The 25,386-nt window shown below is 38.0% G+C and overlaps 1 pseudogene; it reads left to right on the top strand.

The window, feature by feature from the left end:
• The first annotated feature begins 7,682 nt into the window (after positions 1-7,682).
• Positions 7,683-8,132, top strand: LOC137223233 (tumor suppressor candidate 2 pseudogene; annotated as a pseudogene).
• The last annotated feature ends 17,254 nt before the right edge of the window (positions 8,133-25,386 follow it).

The raw sequence follows: 25,386 nt of genomic DNA, 5'->3' as shown, positions 1-25,386 counted from the left end.
GCCATCAGTCAATTATGCTTCCTGCGGAAGGAAACATGAGTGCTGTATTTTTATGACCACAAATGAGTAGTAGCTACAAATGAGGCCACAAAGTAGGTAGGCAAGGGTCAGATGATAAAGTGCCTTGTATTCAAAGTTTATAATTTATCCTGCAGTCCTATAGTATAAGAAAGGGGCTGGGGAAAAGAAAACAGAGTCAAGAGATAACAGTGAAGTGGGATTAACTGGGCATGATGGCAAATTAGACTGGACAAGAAAAGAGCCTTGACTCCCAGGTTTCTGTCTTGGGAGGTGAACTGAAATTCATCACACGCTACTAGGAGGAAAACTGCACCCAGGTTTAAAGCATTGGTATTATTGCTGACCCAATCCAACACTATTAAATACCAACATAAATAATCCATCACCTCTGTGTTCCTTTAACACAATAATAATTGCACACTATTAAAAATAATAACATACTATAGTTAAAAGATAAACTAAGGTAAATTAAACTCTTGAAAAGTTTCTTTGAGCATACAGTGATTCAAATCAGGCAGCACCAAACTGAAAATGATTAGGTGCCCTCCCCAACAGGAGCCAGGAAAAGGCTTTTAGAGAGCAGATTAAGAAACAATGCAAGGAAATTATTTGATTGGCTGTAGCTTAAACCCTGCCTTATCTGGGAAAGCCTAGTTGGCTCTTTGTGATTGGTTGTTCTCAGGTTTCCATTTCTTGACCTTGAGGCATCTGCAGAAATTGACTCTGGCTTAGGTTTTGGTTTGTTTACATAGGCAGCCCAGGCATTAGAGACACCTTGGTCTAATGGCTTCCTTGTTAATTACTTGAACACTACAACTTTATGAAGCTTAACAGGAGTGTTGTATTAATATTCTTCACATTAGGAATAGATTGGTTTTTGGGAGAAAACTAAGGTATGTAAAGTATATTTGTACTTAGATAAATTCTGGAAGAAAAGAGCCTCAGTTATTGTTGGTGGAGAGCCTGAAACAAAGTCAGACATCCCCCAACTCACTGCAGCTCTGCAGAGCAGCCTCCCTCCTACCCCTTCAGACCAGGAGTCTCAAAGCAGAAGTAAGGCCCTTGGCAGCTGAAATCTGCTACAGGGGAACTGATAAGAGGCGTGAAAAGCTCTGGGGCCAAGACCCCCTTAAGATTCTCCTGGCACATGGAGAGAGTTGGAGTCTCCCCAGGGAGTACTTGATGAGGGGACTGAGGGCAGGGGACAGTGAGAGGAGAGCAAATTGGGAATGAAGATGAGAATGGGTCAGAAAAAGGTTTCATCACTCTTCCATGGACCATAGGAGAACAAACATTTAAAGTTAAAACTCCCACCTTCCAATTTTATACTCTAGGGTAAACATTTCAGCTTAAAAAATGAAACAAAATAGAACAAAACTGTCTTACCATATGTTGGTTCACAAGCTCAGGACTTCTCCCAGATGAAATTCGAAACTGGCCCAAAACACATAGGGCAAGGAGAGACAGAAGAATGAGACAGGGCTTCCCTGGTGGCACAGTGGTTGAGAATCTGCCTGCCAATGCAGGGGACACGGGTTCGAGCCCTGGTCTGGGAAGATCACACATAACGCGGAGCAACTGGGCCCGTGAGCCACAACTACTGAGCCTGCGAATCTGGAGCCTGTGCTCCTCAACAAGAGAGGCCGCGACAGTAAGAGGCCCGTGCACCACGATGAAGAGTGGCCCCCGCTCACCGCAACTAGAGAAAGCCCTCACACAGAAACGAAGACCCAACACAGCAAAAAATAAATTAATTAATAAACTCCTACCCCCAACAACAACAACAAAAAAGAATGAAACAGACCCTTCCGTTGTTGGTTGGCACCCTCAGGAGCTTCCCAGGTGAAATCTGAAACTGGCCCCTGTTCACGGAGGTAGGGGAGAAACCGAAGAAAGCCGCAGCCGTGCCAGGTAGGTGGCGAGCTTAATAAGCTAGGGAATTACATACGAGGCTTATCTTGGGCGGCTGCTAGACCAGTACATCTTCGCACCTGCCCGCCAGAATCTTGAGTTTTTATAGAGGCCTTAACGGGGTTCAGTCACATATTCTGTCCAGAAGATCTTGGCAACACATTGCTCTCTCAAGGCTGCATCCTTGAAAACGGCTCCCACTGTGGGAACGGTAGGCAGAAGTTCATCCCAAGGACGGGGAGGGGGCGAGGAGCCTTCCACTGCCCAGGTCCAGTTCACAGGTCAACCGGCAGTTACGTCCTCCCGCTGACCTCCTCCCACACCATGGAACACAATACAATAGTTAGAAGAGAGGTAGCATTCAAAAAGAGGGCAGCCTGACTCCCTGCTACCTGCTGTCTGGTCATCAACAGCCTTGCCCTTTCGCATTAGTAGGGTCATAGTTTCTGCAGAAGGTATTGAGGAATAGTCTCTGTACTTATACTACTGTGTGACATGAGAGAATGACTATCAATTTTGAACATTAAAGTGCAATGGTTATTGTAGAGGCTCGATTAAAATAACCAATCAAACGAGTTAGTGTTTTCCAAAGTTCATTTGAATTATAATTTTGATTTAATTAAAAAAGTTAATAAACTTTTTTTTATTCAACTGTCACACACTTTGTCTTAAAATATAATAAATAATTTGTGATACTTTTTCTATAGATAAAAGAACATGCTTTTACATTATGATGAGAATAAATTCTAAACATTTACATTAAAATTACAGATCTAATAAACTAGAAAAATGTTGATGGATTATTTCTAAATTATTAGTCACTTACATTATTTCTAAAAGTACTACTTACATTTTAGCAATTTGTCTGTATTTATGTTACAAATGTAGAAAAATAGCTTATCTTCTTATCCCTTCCTTTTCCTATCCAGCACCTAGCAAATTGTAGACATTTAATAACACTGGAACAAATCAGAGATAATGCTATGTTAAGACTAAATAATAGAATAAGGAAAATAAAATTGACAAAAGGAAATACTAAAGAAAGATGATTTTAGACAAATTGGACTATCCAAAATTGAAAGCCTGCAAACAAATTATTGTTTGTCAATTATAAGTAACTATTCCCTAACAAAATATATTTTATACCTTAATAATGTCTTCTATTAAACAACATTGCTAATTTGTTCTGGTGATTCTCTAAATCTGCTTTTACAGAACTACAGTTGTGAGAGCTGAACCAAGGTATGCTGGTTAACACGGGATAATGGTGCTGATATTTTTATATGTTCTAAATTTGTGGTGCCGATAAAGAATTTATTGAGGAGGCTGAAAGTCTAATACATGATTTATATTGCCTCAGAGGCAGAATTGCTACTGAAATTGAGAAGTGTTAACAGCTATTTTTTCAAATGACTTTTCTATATCTTAATTCGTATTCTAATTGCTTTGTTTGTTTTTTTTTTTGTCTTGCTGTTTCCTTGCCAAAAATATAACATGCTATTTCAGTTAAGAGGCTCATATTATTACCACTGTGGGAGGTTTCATGCAGATTAGGCAAAACAATGTGGTTGTTTTGTGCATATGGTAATCAAGTTTGAAGCCTTCTCATGACAAGTCTCATTCCTTGAGAATTTTCCCCTCTGTATGTTAGAAAAATCAAAGCACAAATGCCACACTGATATCTTTTCTTTTTAATGCTAAATATGTTTTTAAAGATTTATTATTTATTTATTTATTTATTTTATTTATTTTTGGCTGCATCAGGCCTTAGTTGTGGCACGCCAGATCTTTGTTGAGGCATGCAGGATCTTTCGTTGTGGCACATGGGCTTTTCATTGAGGCACGAGCTTCTCTCTTATTGTGGTGTGCAGGTTTTCTCTCTCTGGTTGTGGCGCACAGGCTCCAGGGTGCGTGGGCTCTGTAGTTGTGGTGAGCGGGTTCCAGAGCACATGGACTCTGTAGTTTGCAGCACTCAAGCTCTCTAGTTGAGGCACGCGAGCTCAGTAGTTGTGGCGTGCAGGCTTAATTGCCCCACAGCATGTGGGATCTTAGTTCCCTGACCAGGGATCGAACCTCTGTCCGCTGCATTGTAAGGTGGACTCTTTACCACTGGACCACCAGGAAAGTCCTGCTACATGGATATCTGATTTCAATACCAATCACGTCTTCCTCCAAATCTCCTTATCCCTTAATCTCACATTAAGAATTACAAAAGCAAATTAGATTAAAATGTATAAATGGTAAATATGTTAATGTTTTCAATAAATCCATAAAATACAGAGCCTATAATTTTCCATATGGTAATTTATCTTCATTTCTTTTTTTGAAGTATAGTTGATGTACAATATTATGTTACTTTCAGGTATACAACATAGTGATTCAACATTTAAATACATTGCAAAGTGATCACCATAATGTCTAATAACCATCTGTCATCATACAAAATTATTACAGTATTATTGACTATATTCCTTATACTATGTATTGCATCCCTGTGACTTATTTATTTTACAACTGTAAGTTTGTACCTCTTAATCCCTTTCACCCAAACCTGCACCCCCCCTCCCCTCTGGCAACCACCAGTTTGCTCTCTGTATCTGTAACTCTGTTTCTGTTTTGTTTTGTTTGTTCATTTGCTTTATTGTTTAGATTCCATATATAAGTGAAACCATATGGTATTTGTCTTTCTCTGTCTGACTTATTTCACTTAGCATAATACCTTCTAGGTCCATCCATGTTGTCCCAAATGGCAAGATTTCATTCTTTTTTACAGTTGAGTAATATTCCATTGTGTGTACATACATATACCATATCTGTTGATGGACACTTAGGTTACTCCCATATCTTGGCTATTGTAAGCAGTGCTGCACTGAATATAAAGGTGAATATATCTTTTCAAACTAGTATTCTTGTTTTCTTTGGGTAACTACGCAGAACTGGAATTGCTAGATCATATGGTAGTTCTATTTTTAAATTTTTGAGGACCCTCCCACAATTTTCCATAGGGGCTGCTCCAATTTACATTCCCACCAACAGTGCATGAGGGTTGCCTTTTCTCCACATTCTCACCAACACTTGTTATTTGTTGTCTCTTTGATGATAGCCATTCTGACAGGTATGCAGCAATATCTCATTGTGGTTTTGAGTTGCATTTCCCTGATGATTAGTGATGCTGAACATCTTTTCATGTGTCTGCAGGGCATTTGAATGTCTTCTTTGGAGAAATATCTATTCAGAATCTTGGCCCATTTTTTAACCAGATTGTTTGGGGTTTTTGATATTGAGTTGTATGAGTTATTCATATAATTTGGATATTAATCCTTTATTATCTATACCATTTGCCAATATCTTCTCGCATTCAGTAGGTTGCCTTTTCATTTTGTTGATGGTTTCCTTCACTGTGCAAAAGCTTTTTAGTTTGATGTAGTCCTATTTGTTTATTTTTGATTTCCATTTGTGGTTCCTCAGTTATGGAGTTCTACTTCTTGTCCCTTGCTCATTTTTCTATCATAGATGTTCAAGGGCTTTTTATAGAAAGTGTTGGAAATAGGTAAAACCAAGTGAGCAAAATATTGATATCTGCTGAAGTTGGATGATGGCACAAGAGGGATTTCTTATGCTACTCTCTCGACTTTTAGCTATGTTTAAATATTTCTATGATAAGAAGTTAGCTCTGTCTACTGAAAAGGTCTAAAATCAGTGACCACACCTAGTGTCAGGTTGTGAGCTCTAAATATCATTCACCAATAAAAAAAAAACTAGGGGTCCTTACAGAAATGGCCAGATTCAGGTTCAGTTCAGGAAATTTATAAGATGAGCCTTAGATATCTTGTGCCAAAAATCAAAGAAACCACCAAACTATAATAGGGTTATGTCAAAAGGACATAAGAGCCAGCTTGGCCAAAGATGGAATAATCTGAACATAAAAATAATCATTTCGGGACCTCCCTGGTGGCGCAGCGGTTGGGAGTCTGCCTGCCGGTGTGGGGGACACGGGTTCGAGCCCTGGCCCGGGAGGATTCCACATGCTGCAGAGCAGCTGAGCCCCTGCGCCACAACTGCTGAGCGACCCCCGCTAGCCATAACTAGAGAAAGCCCGCACACAGCAATGAAGACCCAATGCAGCCAAAAATAAATAAATAAAAATAAATTAAAAAAAAAATAATCATTTCAATTCACTGAAAATAATTGTATAAAAATGTATGAGTCATAATGATATTCCAAAAGAGAACGAGAGAGCAAAAACAAAAATTAACAAGAACTCATCAGAAATCATTAGAGGTAGTTAGAGCACTGACTTTTTATTTTGAAAATGACAATTATAGAGAAAGAAATAAGCTTTTATCTCATTAGTCCTGTGCAATTTATTTAAAATAGACCTAGTTGATGAAGGAAAGTTACTTAGAGAAAAATTGCAGAAAGTAAATGTAAAAGAAATGGTAGAATGGGAAAAAAACATTAAGAGAAAAAACTATCAGTTTTTTCTGACAGACCTTAACAATGGGAGGATCAACTTGCCACCACCAAAACCAATGATCCAACTTAAGCATCACTAAAAGTTGGTCAGCCACTTACTATGAGCCTTTAAGTATGATGCAATATGGAGTAAACAGCATAAGTAGTCTTGTCAACAAATTCAGTCTAAATCTAATCAAAGCTTTCAAACGAACTTCTAATTTAAGAAATATAGGAGATAGAGACAAGTTAAACAATACCATAAGGAAGCAATACCACAGGAAATAAGCAGACAAATGCAGAATATTAATCATTCCTCAAGACCTGAGACAAATGACCCAGTTTCTCCAATAAATCAATGGCAAGGGGAAAAATGGAGGTGAGACTGTTCTAGATTAAAATAGAGCAAATAATATAATAAGTATGATAATAACTGTGAACCTCATGTGCTTCCTGAATCAAATAAATCATCCATGAAAAAAAGACATTTTTTATGCAATTGGAGAAACTTAAATGTGGACTACATATTAAATGATATGAAGAAAATATGTTAATTGAACTTAATATGACGTTAACAGTGTCTTTATGTCAGAAACAAATCCTTATTTTTTGGTGGTACATATTAAAGGATTTATGGATAAAGTTACCTGGTGGCTTACACAAAAAGTAGAACTTTTTTGTAGATTTAATTATTGAAATAGAACCTAGCAAATGCCACAAGCTTAAACTTTGGAGAAATATTGGTATTTTACTATATATCATGTCCTCCTTTACTGTGTAATTTGTTGTAACTTTTTTCCTATCTTCAGCAATGTTCACTCTGCATCTCCTGATAATTCTTTATGTAAAAGGAGTGCCTGTTGGTTTGGTGAATTCTTTCAGGCATTTTACTGTAACAGCGTGAACAACTGCTTGTTGCCTTTGCAATTAAATAAGAAATGTTAAAGGAGGCTCTCAATGTTTTTATTAATTTTTAGCAAAGTTTTATAAAGTTCTGGATTGAGTATAACTTCAAACATTGATGAAGAGTTATAGAATTTGTCTTCATGTTCTAGATACTTAGTGTTAAAATGGCTTGCTGATCATTAACCAGTGTATCAAGGGAAAATATACACTTCATGTGATATTCATGAATAATGACAGTGGATGTAAATCTCTATTTTAAATATTATTTTCGATTGTTAAAAAAACTTTTTGGGAGCCTGTGGAAGGTGGCGGAGGCGGCGGCACCTACGAGCATAGGCCCTGTGAGAGCGAAGCTGCCGCGGGGCCCGCCGTGCGCCGGCGGCCCTGACATGGGCACCCACGGCTCCAAAGCTCGGGGCCTGCGGCCCTTCGCCTTGGCGGCGGAGGGCAGCGGCCTGGAGGCTCTGTTGCTGAGCAAGCTTTGGTGTGACCGCAAGGCTGAGTCATGCCCCCCTTCGTATTCTATCATGGAGTGCTGTGGCTCCATGTTCTAGGAGGAGGATGGGGATCTGGCTCACGAGCTCTATGAGGAGACAGTCATCACCAAGAACGGGCAGAAGCAGGCCAAGCAGAGGCAAGTGCATGAGAACCTGATTCCTCAGGGCATCGTGAAGCTGGATCCACCACCCGCCCCCCACCCCACCCCGCATCCACGTGGATTTCCCTGTGATCCTCTTTGAGGTGTGAGCCTGGGGGGTGGCAGGCATAAACACCCCCTGCCCCAGCAAGAAACCCCCAGGCTCCAGGTGTGGCTTCCATTGAGGAACCTAGGCTGAGGCCATAACATCAATAAACTCCCGTGGCCCGGAACCTTCAGCTGTGAGCAGGGCCGTCCCGCAGTGCTGGTTGGGTGTTGCTTTGTATGTGGACAAGAGGTGACCGGTGGCTGATGGCGGAGTTACCAGTCCCCCTTTCCCAGCTATCCCTCCGAGGAGCATGGCAGGGCATGTGCTGGTCAGGAATGCCTAGCTCCTGTGCCCTTGCCTGGCCTGCATTCTTGCAAGCTTGCCCAGGGCCCAGCCCTGCTGGTGGCTACAGCACTTTACAACCAAGGTCTGCCTTCTTCCAGCCCCAGGGTGTAGGAGCTGTGCACAGTTGGGAACTTCCTTTCCCTCACTTCCTTTACCCTCTCGTTGGAGCATTTCAGCCGTTTGCCACCTTGATTCCCCCTGTGTTGGACAGAAGCTGGGAGCAGACTTGCCAACCTGGGACACAGCAAAAAAAAAAAAAAAAAAAAAAACCGAGCAGTTAAAAGGGCACCTAGAAATGCAGGAAGGAAATGCATTTACTAACCCTAAGTTTTCTGCCAAATGGGCAGGGAACTGCTGAAGCTCTCTCCAGGGTAAAAGGTGCCAGTGAGCACCATTGTTTGACTTCCCACCAGGACTGTTCCAGGCCCATGCCAGCACCAGCCATCCTGCCAATGTTGCCTCAGTGTGGCACTCCCCAGGGACTGCCCCAAAACCACACTTCTAGCTCCAATCAATCTGCCAAAGCAGTCTACATAGTCTCTACAAAGCAGTCTCCCACGCAAGGCCACTTTTTCAAGACCAGTAGAAGTAATTTTTTCACCTAATTCATGGAAACTAAATCCAAAGAAAGGGTCATAAGGATGTTTAACAAACTCAGGAGAAGAATAGAGGAACTCAGTGAGAATGTCAACAAAGACTTAGAAAATGTAAGAGAGAACCAACCAGCATTGAAAAATACTGTGACTTAATTAAAAAATACACTACAGAGAATCAACAGCATTTTAGATCATACAGAAGAATGGACAAGCAATCTGGAAGATAGAATAGTGGAAATCACCCAATCAGAATAGCAAAAAGAAAGAATTTTTGTAAGTGAGGAGAGCTTAAGGGACCTCTGAGATGACATCAAGTATACTAACATTCATATTGTAAGGGTTCCAGTAGGAGAAGAGGAAGAGAAAAAGTCACAGAACTTATATGAAGAAATGATACCTTCCCTCATTTGGAGGAAAAAATAACCAGACATCCAGGTCTAGGAAGTGCAGAGAGTACCAAACAAGATGGACCCAAAGATATCCACACCAAGACATATTATAATTACAATGGCAAAAGTTAAAGATAAAGAGAGACTCTTAGAGGCAGCAAGACAAAAACAACTAATTGTATACAAGGGAAACCCCATAAGACTATCAGCTGATATCTCAGCAGAAACTTTACAGGCCAGAATGGAGTGGCATGATATATTTAATGTGCTGAAAGGAAAAAACTTACAACCTATAATACTCCATCTAGCAAGGTTACCATTCAGAATTGAAGGAGAGATAAAGAGTTTCCCAGATAAGCAAAGACTAAAGGAGTTAATCACCACTAAACGAGCCTTACAAGAAATGTTAGAGTATTTTTTTTTTTTTTTTTTTTTTGGCTGCCTTGGGTCTTCATTGCTGCATGCGGGCTTTCTCTAGTTGCAGTGATCAGGGGCTACTCTTTGTGGCAGTGTGCAGGCTTCTCATTGCAGTGGCTTCTCTTATTGCAGAGCACGGGCTCTATGTGTACGGGCTTCAGTAGCTGTGGCACGTGGGCTCAGTAGTTGCGGCTCGTGGGCTCTAGAACGCAGGCTCAGTAGTTGTGGCACACAGGCTTAGTTGCTCTGCGGCATGTGGGATATTCCAAGACCAGGGCTCAAACCCATGTCCCCTGCATTGGCAGGCGGCTTCTTAGAGAGTCTTCTTTAAGCAGAAAAGGAAAGGCCACAACTAGGAATAAAAAAACATATGAAACAAAAGAATCTCACTGGCAAAGACAAATATAAGGGCAGACAGTGAATCAATCACTTAGAAAGCTAGTATGAAAGTTAAAAGACGAAAGCAGTACAACAATCAATTATAACTACAATAAGTATTTAAGGTATACACAAAATGAAAATATGTAAAATATGACCACAAAAACATAAAATTGGGTAGAAGGACTGAAAATGTAGTGCTTTTAGAATGTATTTGAAATTACATGACTATCAGCTTAAAATAGATGGCTATATTTGCAGGTTGGTATATATGAACCTCATGATAACCAAAAAACTCCAATGGACACACAAAAAATAAAAAGAATCTAAACAAAACACTAAAGGAACACATCAGAACACAAGAGAAAAAAACAAGAGAAGAAGACAGAAACAGAGAAGTACAAAAAGAATCAGAAAACAATTAACAAAATCAACTATATGCCAATAAAAATTTTAATAAATAAAATTTAAAAAAAAACAAAATGGCAATAGTACATACCTATCAATAATTACTTTAAATGTATCAATAAATGGACTGAATGCTTCAATCAGAAGACATAGGATAGGGCTTTCCTGGTGGCGTAGTGGTTGAGAGTCCGCCTGCCGACGCAGGGGATGCGGTTCGTGCCCCGGTCCGGGAGGATCCTATGTGCGGTGGAGCAGCTGGGCCCATGGGCCATGGCCGCTGGGCCTGCGCGTCCGGAGCCTGTACTCCGCAACGGGAGAGGCCACAGCAGTGAGAGACCCGTGTACCACACACACAAAAAAAAGACATAGGATAATTGAATGGATTAAAAAAAAAATAAGACCCATCTATACGTCGCATACAAGAGACTCACCTCAGATCTAAAGACACACATAGACTGAAAGTGAAAGGATGGAAAAATATATTCCATGTACATGGAAAAGAAAAGAAAGCTGAGTAGCAACATGCAGATCACACAAAATAGACCTTAAAACAAGGACTGTAACAAAAGACAAAGAAGGACATTACATAATGATAAAGGGGTCAATCCAACAAAAGGATATAACAATTGTAAACATTTATGCACCCAACATAGGAACACCCAACTGTGCAAAGCAAATAGTAACAGAAATAGGGGACTGCAACACAATAATGGTAGGGGATTTTTTTTCAATATTTAAAACTTCGTATATATTGGTTCCTTTTTTAAAATATTTATTTATGTATTTATTTTGGTTGCGCTGGCTCTTAGTTGCAACATGTGAGCTCTTTGGTTGCAGGAGACAGTCTCCTTAGTTATGGCATCTGAACTCAGTTGCGGCATGCATGTGGAATCTAGTTCCCTGACCAGGGATCAAACCCAGGCCCCCTGCATTGGGAGGCAGAGTCCTATCCACTGCACCACCAGGTAAGTCCCAATAGTAGGGGATTTTAATACCCCATTTACATCAATGGATAGATTACCCAGACAGAAAATCAATATGGAAACACTGGCTTTAAACAACACATTAGAGTTGGATAGATTTAATAGATATATACAGAACTCTCCACCTAAAAACAGCAGAATACACATTCTTCTCAAGTGCACATGGAACATTCTCTAGGACAGATTACATGTTAGACTACAAAACTAGTCTCAATAAATTTAAAAAGACTGAAATCATATCAAGCATCTTTTCCAACCACAATGGTATTAACCAGAAATCAACTACAAGAAGAAAACTGGAAAAAACACAGACACGTGGAGACTAAGCAACATGCTACTAATCAATCAATGTATTGTTATTGGGTTGATGAAGATATCAAAGAGTAAATTTTAAAATACCTTGAGACTAATGAAAATGGAAACACAACTGTCCAAAATCTGTGGGAGGCAGCAAAAGTAGCTCTAAGAAGGAAATTCATAACAATAGAGGCCTACCTCAAGAAATAAGAAAATTCTAAAATAAACAATTACATATGCATTTAAAGGAATATGAAAAAGAACAAACAAAGCTTCAGGTCTGGTTGCACCTGAAAGACACTAAGCACAAAAGAGTTCTTCAGCCCTACATAGTATGAGATAGCTAGGTAAGACCTCTCCCCAATGTCTAGGAGGCCCGAAGTGAGACAGACTCACTTAACATCCTAAGAAGATGCCCTTTACATCCTAAGAGAGCCCTTTACATCCTAAGAAGGAATGAGAGAGCAGCCAAATGTTTTTCTTCCTTGGTAGTTTGAATGCTGTGAAGACTGGAGAGGTCTCACGGATGAGAGAGGGAATTAAGCCGAAGACAGTACTAGAATTACGTGACAGGAAACCAGATAAGGCCAACCAGGACCCAGCAGATGACAATGAGAGACTGCTATAACTGGGAATTGAACCACCCGGCAGAGGCCAAGCCAAGAGCTGGAGGCCGCTCACACCACCGTATTATGACTATGCTTAAGCCCTTTGAAGGTAAATGCTGTGCCAAGGAGGGGAGGGGAAGGGGGAAAAGAACGAAGGGAATTATGTTTACCTGACAATGGTGATTTTTCCTCTGTAATAGCGGCCCTGAAATAATGTGCTTATTTTCATTGTGGTTAAGTTAAACTACAGGTAAACAATGTGACATTTTCATTATACCTGATAATGTAGCTCAGAAATTTTATAAAAGGCATGATATAGAATTCTCTGTTCCTTGAGGATTTTACAGTAGTGGTTTATTAAACTCAGTCTTATACTTTTTTGGGGAGTGGCTGCTTTTCACCATGGCTATTGATACAATCAGGTTTCCAAATTCATTTTTGCATCCGTTTTGGACTATTATAGTTTCTCAGAAATATCTATTTCATTAAGATTGACAAATTTAATACCATCAAGGTACGTACCATTGGTACTATGATGGAGCATTTGTCATCTCCTTTGCTCAGTGGTAGAATCACTAATTGCTAATGGTATGCATTCAGTTTCCTAGTTTTTTTTCTCTATTAACTTTGATGAAAGTTCTAAATTTTTATTCATCTTTATAAAAGAAAGAACAGAAAACAAGTGTTGTATGTCACAGTTCAGAGTACAACTTCTAGAGTCAGAGATTAACTGTATTTGTATCCTGACTCAGCCCTTTACCATAAGACTTGGAGTAAGTTACTTGATCTCTATATGCATTGTTCTTGCCTGTAAACTAGAGGTTAATAGTTGTACCAAACTTATAGGGATATTGTGTAGATCATATCAATTAAGACATGTACAATGCCTAAAACAGTGCCTGATGTTGCTGCTCAGGAAATATTAGCTACTGTGGTAGTTATATGTAACTGGTATGCAGCATCCACTCCAGCCTGTTCCAAACGTTGCATTCTACACTGTAGCATCTGAAAACCACATTTTCTAGATCTATTTGAGTCAGGGTTCTGGGTAAAAATTAGGTCCCATCTAATCTAGCTGCAGCTGCAGCCTGTCCCAATCATAGAGACATTGAGTTTTTCTTCAAGAACAAAGCCCAGTGGTGAAGAGCAAAGAAGAAACAGCAATGGTAGCAGGGGTAGCTTATGAACCGAGATTCCTGATTCCTGTATAAAGTCTGCTATTGTCTTCTTGAATTCAATCACTGCAGTTGTAGCCTCCTAAACCTCCATCTTCTTGAGATGCAAAGTTGACACTGGCAGTGCAGTTCAGCAATCTTTCTTCATTAATCCCTGAATACCCAGACAAAAGACTGATTCTCCTGACGTACCAATTATGTTGTAAGTACCAAATTTACTGTATTAAATTTCTATTGAAAGTAGAATGGTTTCTGTTTCCTAAACCTAATTATTTCTAATAGTCTTACTATTTTCTAACTTACTAATTTCTGATTATCTTTATTCATTCCATTTCCCTATATAGTTGTCTATTGTTACTTTTATTTGTTCTTAGATATATTTCATTTTCTTCCTTCTTTCCTTTTTTTCTTTCTTTCCTTTCTTCCTTTCTTCACTCCTTCCCTCTTTCCTTATTATCTTTCTTCCTTCCTTTATTTCTTTTCTTGTTTAAGAGTAAATACATCAAACACTATGCATTTTTCTCTGAGAACAGCTTTGGGTTCAACCCATATTTTGATATGGGTAGTGTTGTTGTTACTATCTAACTAGTATATAATTGCAAGTTTCATTTCCTCTTTTAACCCATGATTCTTTACAAAATATTATTTACATGTGTATTATAGTATTTTAGGTAAAAGCTATTTGAATAAAAGAAGAAATTGGCAGAAATATAAATGAGAAGATTTAATTTAGAGTAGACAAAAAAAGAATTTAAAATATACAAAATATTAGAAGATTGATTTGTACCCTACAAACATATATTGTCATTTTTCAGTGCTGAAGAACATCTATAAAATTGGACTGTACATTAAGCGAAAAAAAATTTATAAAAATTTCTGAAAGACAGAGGACCGTATTCTCTGATCATAGTGCAATAAATCTAGACAAATAAAAAGTAACAAAAAAAGAAAGAAAGAGGAACTATTAAATCCTTGTAAATATCATCTAATTCTTTTTTTCTTATTTATTTAACTTCATTTGTTCTATTTTCTTTCTCAACTTCTATTTCTTCCTCAAATTTCTTCCTCAAATCTATTTTCTTCTTTATGCCTATATGGTATTTTCTTTTCTTCATACCAAATCTAATTGTTATTATATTGCTATACTTTTTCATTTTGCATTATGTGATTTCTTGAGATTGTATATTCAGTCAAGTTTTATTCTTTTCTTTACTGTATTTTTCTTTTCTTTTCTTTTTTTTACCTCCTTAAGTAGGTTTATTATTAGGTATGTTCTTCTTTTTGTTGCAATGGTGAATGAGATTTCTTCCTTAATTTCTCTTTCTGATCTTTCATTGTTAGTGTATAGGAATGCAAGAGATTTCTGTACATTAATTTTGTAGCCTGCAACTTTACCAGATTCATTGATTAGCTCTAGTAGTTTTCTGGTGGCATCTTTAGGAGCCTCTATGTATAGGATCATGTCATCTGCAAACAGTGACAGTTTTACTTCTTTTCCAATTTGTATTCTTTTTATTTCTTTTTCTTCTCTGATTGCCATGGCTAGGACTTCCAAAACTATGTTGAATAAGAGTGGTGAGAATGGACATCCTTGTCTTGTTCCTGATCTTAGAGGAAATGCTTTCAGTTTTTCGCCATTGAGAATGATGTTTGCTATGGGTTTGTCATATATGTCCTTTGTTATGTTGAGGTAGGTTCCCTCTATGCCCACTTTCTGGAGAGTTTTTTGTTTGTTTGTTTTTTCTCGGTACATGGGCTTCTCACTGTTGTGGCCTCTCCCATTGTGGAGCACGGACTCTGGACGCGCAGGCTCAGTGGTCATGGCTCACGGGCCCAGCTGCTCCGCAGCATGTGGGATCTTCCCAGACCGGGGCACGAACCCGTGTCCCCTGCATCAGCAGGCAGACTCTCAACCACTGCGCCACCAGGGAAGACTTTCTGTAGAGTTTTTATCATAAATGGGTGTTGAATTTTGTCAAAAGCTTTTTCTGCCTCTATTGAGATGATCATATGGTTTTTATTCTTCAGTTTGTTACTATGGTATATCACATTGATTTATTTGCATATATTGAAGAATCCTTGCATCCCTGGGATAAATCCCACTTGATCATGGTGTATGATCCTTTTAATGTGTTGTCGGATTCTGTTTGCTAGTATTTTGTTGAGGATTTTTGCATCTATATTCATCAGGGATATTGGTCTGTAATTTTCTTTTTTTGTAGTATCTTTGTCTGGTTTTGGTATCAGGGTGATGGTGGCCTCGTAGAATGAGTTTGGGAGTGTTCCTTCCTCTGCAATTTTTTGGAAGAGTTTGAGAAGGATGGGTGTTAGCTCTGCTCTAAATGTTTGATAGAATTCGTCTGTGAAGCCATCTGGTCCTGGGCTTTTGTTTGTTGGAAGATTTTTAATCACAGTTTCAATTTCATTACTTGTGACTGGTCTGTTCATATATTCTATTTCTTCTTGGTTCAGTCTTGGAAGGTTATACCTTTCTGAGAATTTGCCAGTTTCTTCCAGGTTGTCCATTTTATTGGCATAGTGTCACTTTTTAGTAGTCTCTTATGATGCTTTGTATTTCTGCAGTGTCCATTGTAATGTCTCCTTTTTCATTTCTAATTTTACTGATTTGTGTTCTCTCCGTCTTTTTCTTGATGAGTCTGGCTAAAGGTTTATCAATTTTGTTTATCTTCTCAAAGAACCAGCTTTTAGTTTTATTGATCTTTGCTATTGTTTTCTTTGCTTCTATTTCATTCATTTCTGCTCTGAACTTTATGATTTCTTTCCTTCTACTAACTTTGGGTTTTGTTTGTTCATCTTTCTCTAGTTCTTTTAGGTGTAAGGTTAGATTGTTTATTTGAGATTTTTCTTGTTTCTTGAGGTAGGATTGTATTGCTATAAACTTCCCTCTTAGAACTGCTTTTGCTGCATCCCATAGGTTTCAGAGATTTTTTGGTATTTTTTTTAAAAAAAATTTGCTTATTTATTTATTCTTTTCTTTTGACTGTGTTGGGTCTTCATTGCTGCGTGGTCCTTCTCTAGTTGCAGCAAGCAGGGGCTACTCTTTGCTGTGGTGCACAGGCTTCTCATTACGGTGGCTTCTCTTGTTTCGAGCACAGGCTCTAGGCGTGCAGGCTTCAGTAGTTGTGGCACATGGGCTCAGTAGTTGTGGCACATGGGCTTAGCTGCTCCGCAGCATGTGGAATCTTCCCAGACCAGGGCTCGAACCCGTGTCCCCTGCATTGGCAGGCAGATTCTTAACCACTGCACCACCAGGGAAGTCCCTCCCATAGGTTTTGGATCATCATGTTTTTGTCGTCATTTGTCTCTAGGTATTTTTTGATGTCTTCTTTGATTTCTTCAGTGATCTTTTGGTTGTTTAGTAACGTATTGTTTAGCCTCCATGTGTTTGTGTTTTTTATGGGTTTTTTTCCCCGTAATTTATTTGTAATCTCATAGCATTGTGGTCAGAAAAGATGCTTGATATGATTTCAAATTTCTTAAATTTACTGACGCTTGATTTGTGACCCAAGATGTGATCTATCCTGGAGAATGTTCTGTGTGCACTTGACAAGAAAGTGTAATCTGCGGTTTTTGGATGGAATGTCCTATAAATATCAATTAAATCTATCTGGTCTATTTTGTCATTTAAAGCTTGTGTTTCCTTATTAATTTTCTGTCTGGATGATCTGTCCATTGGTGTAAGTGAGGTGTTAAAGTCCCCCACTATTAGTGTGTTACTGTCGATTTCCTCTTTTATAAGCTGTTAGCAGTTGTCTTATGTATTGAGATGCTCCTATGTTGGGTGCATATATATTTATAGTTGTTATATCTCCTTCTTGGATTGATCCCTTGATCATTATGTAGTGTCCTTCCTTGTCTCTTGTAACATTCTTTATTTTAAAGTCTATTTTATCTGATATGAGTATTGCTACTCCAGCTTTCTTTTGATTTCCATTTGCATGGAATATCTTTTTCCATCCCCTCATTTTCAGTCTGTATGTGTCCCTAGGTCTGAAGTGGGTATCTTGTAGACAGCATATATAGGTCTTGTTTTTGTATCTATTCAGCAAGACTGTGTCTTTTGGTTGAAGCATTTAATCCATTCACATTTAAGGTAATTATCGATATGTATGTTCCTATGACCATTTTCTTAATTTTTTGGGGTTTGTTTTTGTAGGTCCTTTTCTTCTCTTGTTTTTCCCACTTAGAGAAGTTCCATTAGCATTTGTTGTAAAACTGGTTTGGTGGTGCTGAATTCTCTTAGCTTTTGCTTGTCTGTTAAGCTTTTTATTTCTCTGTCATATCTGAATGAGATCCTTGCCAGGTAGAGTAATCTTGGTTGTAGTTTCTTCCCTTTTATCACTTTAAATATATCGTGTCACTCCCTTCTGGCTTGTAGAGCTTCTGCTGAGAAATCAGCTGTTAACCTTATGGGAGTTCCCTTGTTTGTTATTTGTCATTTTTCCCTTGTTGCTTTTAATAATTTTTCTTTGTCTTTAGTTTTTGTCAATTTGATTACTATGTGTCTTGGTGTGTTTCTCCTTGGGTTTATCCTGCCTGGGACTCTGTGCTTCCTAGACTTGCGTGGCTATTTCTTTTCCCATGTTAGGGAAGTTTTCAACTATATTCTCTTCAAATATTTTCTTGGGTCCTTTGTCTCTTTGCCTTCTGGGACCCTTATAATGCAAATGTTGGTGTGTTTAGTGTTGTCCCAGAGGTCTCTTAGGCTGTCTTCATTTCTTTTTGTTCTTTTCTCTTTATTCTGTTCCCCGGCAGTGAATTCCACCATTCTGTCTTCCAGGTCACTTATCCGTTCTTCTGCCTCGGTTATTCTGCTATTGATTCCTTCTAGTGTAGTTTTCATTTCAGTTATTGTATTGTTTTCATCTATGTTTGTTTGTTCTTTAATTCTTCTAAGTCTTTGTTAACCATTTCTTGCATCTTCTTGATCTTTGCCTCCATCTTTTTTCCAAGGTCTTGGATCATCTTCACTATCATTATTCTGAATTCTTTTTCTGGAAGGTTGCCTATCTCCATTTCATTGTTTTTCTGGGGTTTTATCTTGTTCCTTCATCTGGTACATAGCCCTCTGCCTTTTCATTTTTTCTATCTTTCTGTGAATGTGGTTTTCATTCCACAGGCTGCAGGATTATAGTTCTTCTTGCTTCTGCTGTCTGCCCTCTGGTCTGTATTTGTCTAATGTAGTTTTTACCTATTTAGTTTATTTTCTGAGATATTCCATCTCAATATTTCCTCCTCTCATGCGTTAAATTATTATTTTGAACTATTGATTCTCCAAGTTCTACAGAGTGTTGTACTAGTTATCTATTGCTGCATAACAATATTACCAAAAACTTAGTGGCTTAAAGCATCACATACTTGTTATCTCACAGTTTCTGTGCATCAGGTGTCTGAGCACAGCTTAGTTGGGTCCTGTGCTTGAAAGTCTCACAAGGCTGCAATCATTTTGTCAGTCGGGGCTGCTGTCTCATCTGAGGCTTGACTGGAGATGGATCTGCTTTCCAACTCAATTTGGTTGTTTACAGAATTTAGTTCCTTGCAGGCTGCCAGACTGAGAGTCCCATTTTCTTGCTGTTGTAACCTTACCTCCTTGCTTTGTGGCTCTCTCCATATGGCATGGAGCTCACAGCATGGTAGCTTACTTCTTCAAAGCCAGCAAGACAGAGTCTCCTAACAGGTTGGATTACAATGTGATGTAATGTAATCACATATAATAATCATATACATCCTATCCATTTACTGAATTCAATTGGTTAGAAGCATCATAGGTCCTACCTTCACTCAGTGAGAGGAACTAACACAAGGGTATAAACACCAAGAGGCAGAAATCATGAAGGCCACCCTAGAGTCTGTCTACCACACTCATGCTGTATGTAATTTCTTGGAGACTGTATTAGTTTCCTGGGGCTTCCATAACAAAGTCACAAACTGGATGGCTTGAAAAAACAGGAATTTATTGATTCATAGTTCAGAGGCTAAAAAGCTGAAAACAAGGTGGCAGCAGGGCTATGCTCTTTCTGAAGGATCTAGAAAAGGATCCTTCCTAGCCTCCTCCTACCTTCTGGTGGCTCCCTGAAATTCTTGGTATTCTTTGGCTTGTAGATAATCACTCCAGTCTCTGCCTCCACTAATACATGACCTTCTTTCCTATGTGTGTCTCTGCTTGTCCTCTTCCCTTATTATAAGGATATCAGCCATTTGATTTAGGGCCCACTCTAATCCAGCATGACCTTGTCTTAACTAATTACATCTGCAGAGACTTATTCCCTAATAAGATCACATTCTGAAGTTCTGTGTAGACATGAATTTGGGGGTGACAATCTTCAGCCCACTACAGAGACTATGAGGAAATGCATATTTTAACTTTCAGTCTATTTATTAGGTAATTTATCTTACACTGTATTCTCTCTCTCTCATAGTTCATTTATCTTCTCTTTCTCTTTTTGTTTCTTTTTTTTTTTTCTAGTTGCCATCCTGATTTTTTTTTTTTTTTTTTGTAGTGGCAAAAATTGCAGACTCACTTACCTTCTCCATTGCCTGTCTGTACCACAGAAACTGTAATAGTTGTGTGTTTTCCCTGCCTTCCTTAGAGCTAGTGGCTGCCATGACACAGAGTACTCATCAATGAGTTATTGGCAAAAATCTGTTTAGGGGTGGGGAGTGATATGAAATTTCTGGCTCCTTTCTTCCTTTCCTCATTCTGCTTTAGCTCTAGCAATCGCCAACAGGCTGGAGGCTGTAAAGATGGCATGCCAGCCTGGTGTCTTCTCTAGTTCCATTTCCCCATCAAACTAGACATTCCACTTTTCCCGAGGCTCCTCCAGGCCCAGATCTTGCTATTCAGATCACAGTTTTTCAGGATTGTTCCTCTTTCTTGGTGAGAAATCTGTGTCCTGCTCAAGGCTAGAGAAGGCATGCTTTGATTCTCAGCACTCAGCCTCTTCCCGCATTTCACTTCATTGCTTGGTAAACCTGCTTCCTGTTTTGTAATTTAGGGTTGTATCATTTCCTTATTTCATTGAAAATGAGAGATTTTTTTTTCCCCTTCTGCATTTTTTTTAAATTTATTTTTTAACAATTAGTAGGTATCAAGGAGGGGTATGAAATAAAAATATCTTTATTTTTCCATCTTAACTACAAGTTTCTACTAAACTATCTTTAAGAATTTTAACATAATTATTTAACCTTACTTAATATTCAAAGTTCAGAGTAAAATGATATATTTCTAATTCTATTTGATACAGTGAATTTTGTAAATTTTTCTCTTTTCCTTATCAGTTTTGCTAATACAATATGGAATTTAGATCCAAAGTGTTACTATATGAATATTTTATATCTCCTTTTTAAGAATTATTTATGATATTTGCATTCAGTTTGTAAGCAGATTTGCAACCCTTTTTTTCAGATATCACTCTTTTACCTAGTTTCATTGGTTTCAGACAGTCATTTCAAACCCTCATTCTCATTGGCTCTCATATTTCAGTTGTTGGAGAAATATTTAAGGTATTCATTCTTAAAAATCATATAAAGATGTCTGATAGGACTTGCATATCTGAGAACATCTTTCTGTTGCCTTTGTACATTATTAATTACATGGATAACTGTAAAATTATTTGGGTAAAACTTCTCCAGTCCTAGATCAGTCAGTATAGGCTAGGATTTATTATGTTAACAAATGACCCCCAAATTTCAGTGACTGTAATCTTCAGGTTTTATTTTCAGTCATGCGACTATGGCGTCACCTTCATGCCAGCACCTGAGCTGATGAAGCATCTAGAATATTGTTGATTGTCCTGGTATAGGGCAAAAAGAGCATGGCAAAGTGTGTTCTGGCTCTTAAGTATCTGCTGGGAAGTGACACAGTCATTATGCTTGCATTTTACTAGCCAGAGCAAGTCTCATGGTCAAATCTGCTGTCATTAAGGCAGGAAAGTACAAATGTCCATCAGGGATCAACAGCAAAAGAGTAAACAATAATGCAATTTACTACACCCTCCATATGTCACAGAGATTGCCCCACTATGCTGGCATTTTCATTCATTCAAAAAAAAAAAAGGTCAAATGAAGACTACTGGGCTTCCCTGGTGGTGCAGTGATTGAGAGTCCGCCTGCCAAAGCAGGGGACACGGGTTCGTGCCCCGGTCCGGGAAGATCCTGCATGCCGCGGAGCAGCTGGGCCCGTGAGCCATGGCCGCTGGGCCTGTGCATCCGGAGCCTGTGCTCCACAATAGGAGAGGCCACAACAGTGAGAGGCCCGTGTACCGCAAAAAACAAAACAAACAAACAAATGAAGACTACTACAACTGAAATATAGGAAATAGGAATAGAAACAGGTTTAGGGGAAGATAATAATTTCAGTTTTAGAGATTGAATACAGAGTATCTAACAAGTAATTGGATATGAGACTAAAAGTATGGGGAATGGTCTAGGTTGGGGATATCAAGTTATGTAATCAGTGTATAGAAATGAATTCAGAAGAATTACTGACAGGACAAGTGGAATGACAGTGTCAACTTGGAAAGCAATAACTGTAAGGATCAGGCAGAAGAAATAGATTTGGTAAAGGAAACAGAAAGAATGGGTAGAGAATTTGAGAGGAATCCAGAAGCAGTGTCACATAAACTAAAGAAACTATCAGGGAGAGAAAGTATTGGGTTGGTCAAAGGGTTCATTTGATTTTTTTTTCCATAAGATGGCTCTAATAGCATCTAGTTGTCTTTAACTTCACTTGAGACAATTTTGTTAGATTGTACGTGACAGCTGCCATAACAGGTGGCATTTAAAAAGAGACTTATCAAAATTCGTGAATTTTTGTGTAACCATTTTAACATTGAAGATGGAAGAAAAAAGCAACATTTTCGGCATATTATGCTTTATTTCAAGAAAGGTAAAAACGCAACTGAAACGCGAAAAAAGATTTGTACGGTGTATGGAGAAGGTGCTGTGACTGATCGAATGTGTCAAAAGTGGTTTGCAAAATTTCGTGTTGGAGATTTCTCACTGGACAATGCTCCACAGTCGGGTACACCAGTTGAAGCTGATAGCGATCAAATCGAGACATTAATTGAGAACAATCAACGTTATACCACTCGGGAGACAGCCAACATACTCAAAATAGCCAAATCAAGCATTGAAAATCATTTGCACCAGCTTGGTTATGTTAATCGCTTTGATGTTTGGGTTCCACATAGTTAAGCAAGAAAAACCTTCTTGACCATATTTCCTCATGTGATTCTATACTTAAACATAATGAAAACATTCTGTTTTTATAACAAATTGTGATGGGTGATGAAAAGTGGATACTGTACAATTATGTGGAATGGAAGAGATTGTGGGGCAAGTGAAATGAACCACCACCAACCACACGAAAGGCCGGTCTTCATCCAAAGAAGCTGATGTCATGTATATGGTGGGATTGGAAGGGAGTCCTCTATTATGAGCTCCTTCCAGAAAACCAAATGATTAATTCCAACAGGTACTGCTCCCAGTTAGCCCAACTGAAAGCAGCACTTGACAAAAAGCATCCAGAATTAGTCAACAGAAAATGCATAATCTTCCATCAGGTTAACGCAAGACCACATGTTTCTTTGATGACCAGATAAAAACTGTTACAGCTTGGCTGGGAAGTTCTGATTCAACCACCATATTCACCAGATATTGCACCTTCGGATTTCCATTTATTTAGGTCTTTACAAAATTCTCTTAATGGAAAAAATTTCAATTCCCTGGAAGACTGTAAAAGGCACCTGGAACAGTTCTTTGCTCAAAAGATAAAAAGTTTTGGGAAGATGGAATTATGAAGTTGCCTGAAAAATGGTAGAAGGTAGTGGAACAAAATGGTGAATACGTTGTTCAATAAAGCTCTTGGTAAAAATGAAAAGTGTGTCTTTTATTTTTACTTAAAAATCGAAGGCACTTTTTGGCCAAACCAATATCAGCATTTCCAAAATAAGGATAGAGAACCTATAGTTTAAAATGGAAATCATTTGATGTTGCACTAGGAGATCATTAGTGATTTTGGTGAGAGTAGTTTCAACAGAGTGTTAAAGTCAGGCAATTGATGACTATTAGGGATTTGAGTGGAGAAATTGAGTATAAATAGGCCACCGCTTTGCAAAATTTGGAGGGAAAAGAAAAGAGGTTGGGAGATATTCCCCCACATTTGAACAATGAAGAGACTTGGAATTAAAGGACCAAGGATTGTGTGTGTGTGTGTGTGTGTGTGTGTGTGTGTGTGTGTGTGTGTGTATTCAATCTTATTTTATAAACTGATGGATATGCAAGATGAAATTGAATGGAATTTAAAACCAAAATCAATCAACATAACTATGTTTAAATAGTGTAAAATCCAGGTACCTATAGTCGTTCTTTAATGTCATGGTACATGATTAGTCTGCGTCCTCCAGACCAATACAAACAAAACCAGTAGGAGATATATATATAATATATATATTATATATAATATAATATATAAATATATAATATATAATATATATATTATATATAATATAATATATATAATAATATAATATATAATATAATATATATAATATTATATAGATAGATAAAATGAAGAGATCCAATATAAGGGATTGATTCACACAGTTATGGAGGCTCAGAAGTCCCAAGAGCTTTAGTCAGCAAGCTGGAGATCCAGGAGAGTCAATGGTATAAGTTCCAGTCCAAAGGAGGAGAAGACCAATGTCCCAGTTTGAAGACAGTCACACAGAGAGCAAATTCTCCCTTACTCTGCCTTTTTATTTTATTAAGGTCTTCTACAGATTGGATGAGGCCCACCTACATCGGTGAGGGCAATCTGCTTTACTCAGTCTACCAATTCAGATGTTAACCTCATCCAGAAACACTCTCACAGACACATCAAACATGTTTACCCAAATATCTGGGTACCTCATGGTTCAGTCAAGTTGATACATAAAATTAGCCATCAGTATATTATTAAATTAAATTTGGTTTATTTAAAGAAAAACTAGTATTTGTTATTGCATCAATTGATGCCATAAAACCTCAACTGATTTTATATAACCTCAATTTAAATTCAGAATGATTTAATTTCTTGACAAGGTAAGAAAATAGAAATCTATTTATTAGTGATTGGTTCTATCTGAAAACCCAAGCTACTGAGAAAATTTTAAAAATAAAACAAAGAAGCTGTAGGTTGTGTTTTGGTTGATTTGTTTGTTGTTGTGTCCCTCTATTCCCATCCCACTTGCTGGAAATTTCAAAAGTACAGTAAAAAAGGAACTTGATTTTTAAAGGCACATAATGATAGTAGAAGTGTCAGGAGATAAGAAAGAACAAAAGAGGAAGCACAAAACATTTCAATGATGGAGAAGATCTAGAAAATATTAGGTCCATGTTTAACTTTATTTGTAGATCCTCCCCCAATATAATAATGTCTTGAAGATAGTGCACCCCCAAATTAGCAAGCATTCTGATTAAGATAACTAGACTCAGTAGGCAAATCTTAAAGAAAACAAATATGTTTTCTAGTCTTATTGTGACATATAGGAAAGAAGCAGGAGAAAATAATAAACTAAATTAGTGTTTCAATAAAAGAAAATAGTGTACATTTGGAATCATCAATAATCCAGCTTATTTTATTCATCCTTTTTATTAGTATACTTTATTGAGTTATGATAGTTCTTAATTGCTTGATTCAAAACTTTTCTATATGAATTGGAAAATTTTTGTAATGAAAAATGATGTTGATAAGTTTGGAACAATAAAGAGCCAAAACAGACACAGTCATTGTCCTCATTGAATTTACAG

This window comes from Pseudorca crassidens, chromosome 4 (genome assembly GCF_039906515.1).
Source record: "Pseudorca crassidens isolate mPseCra1 chromosome 4, mPseCra1.hap1, whole genome shotgun sequence".
NCBI classification, from domain to species: domain Eukaryota; kingdom Metazoa; phylum Chordata; class Mammalia; order Artiodactyla; family Delphinidae; genus Pseudorca; species Pseudorca crassidens.
The sequence above is the reverse complement of the archived record's forward strand: the minus strand, read 5'-3'. Positions and strand labels throughout refer to the sequence as shown.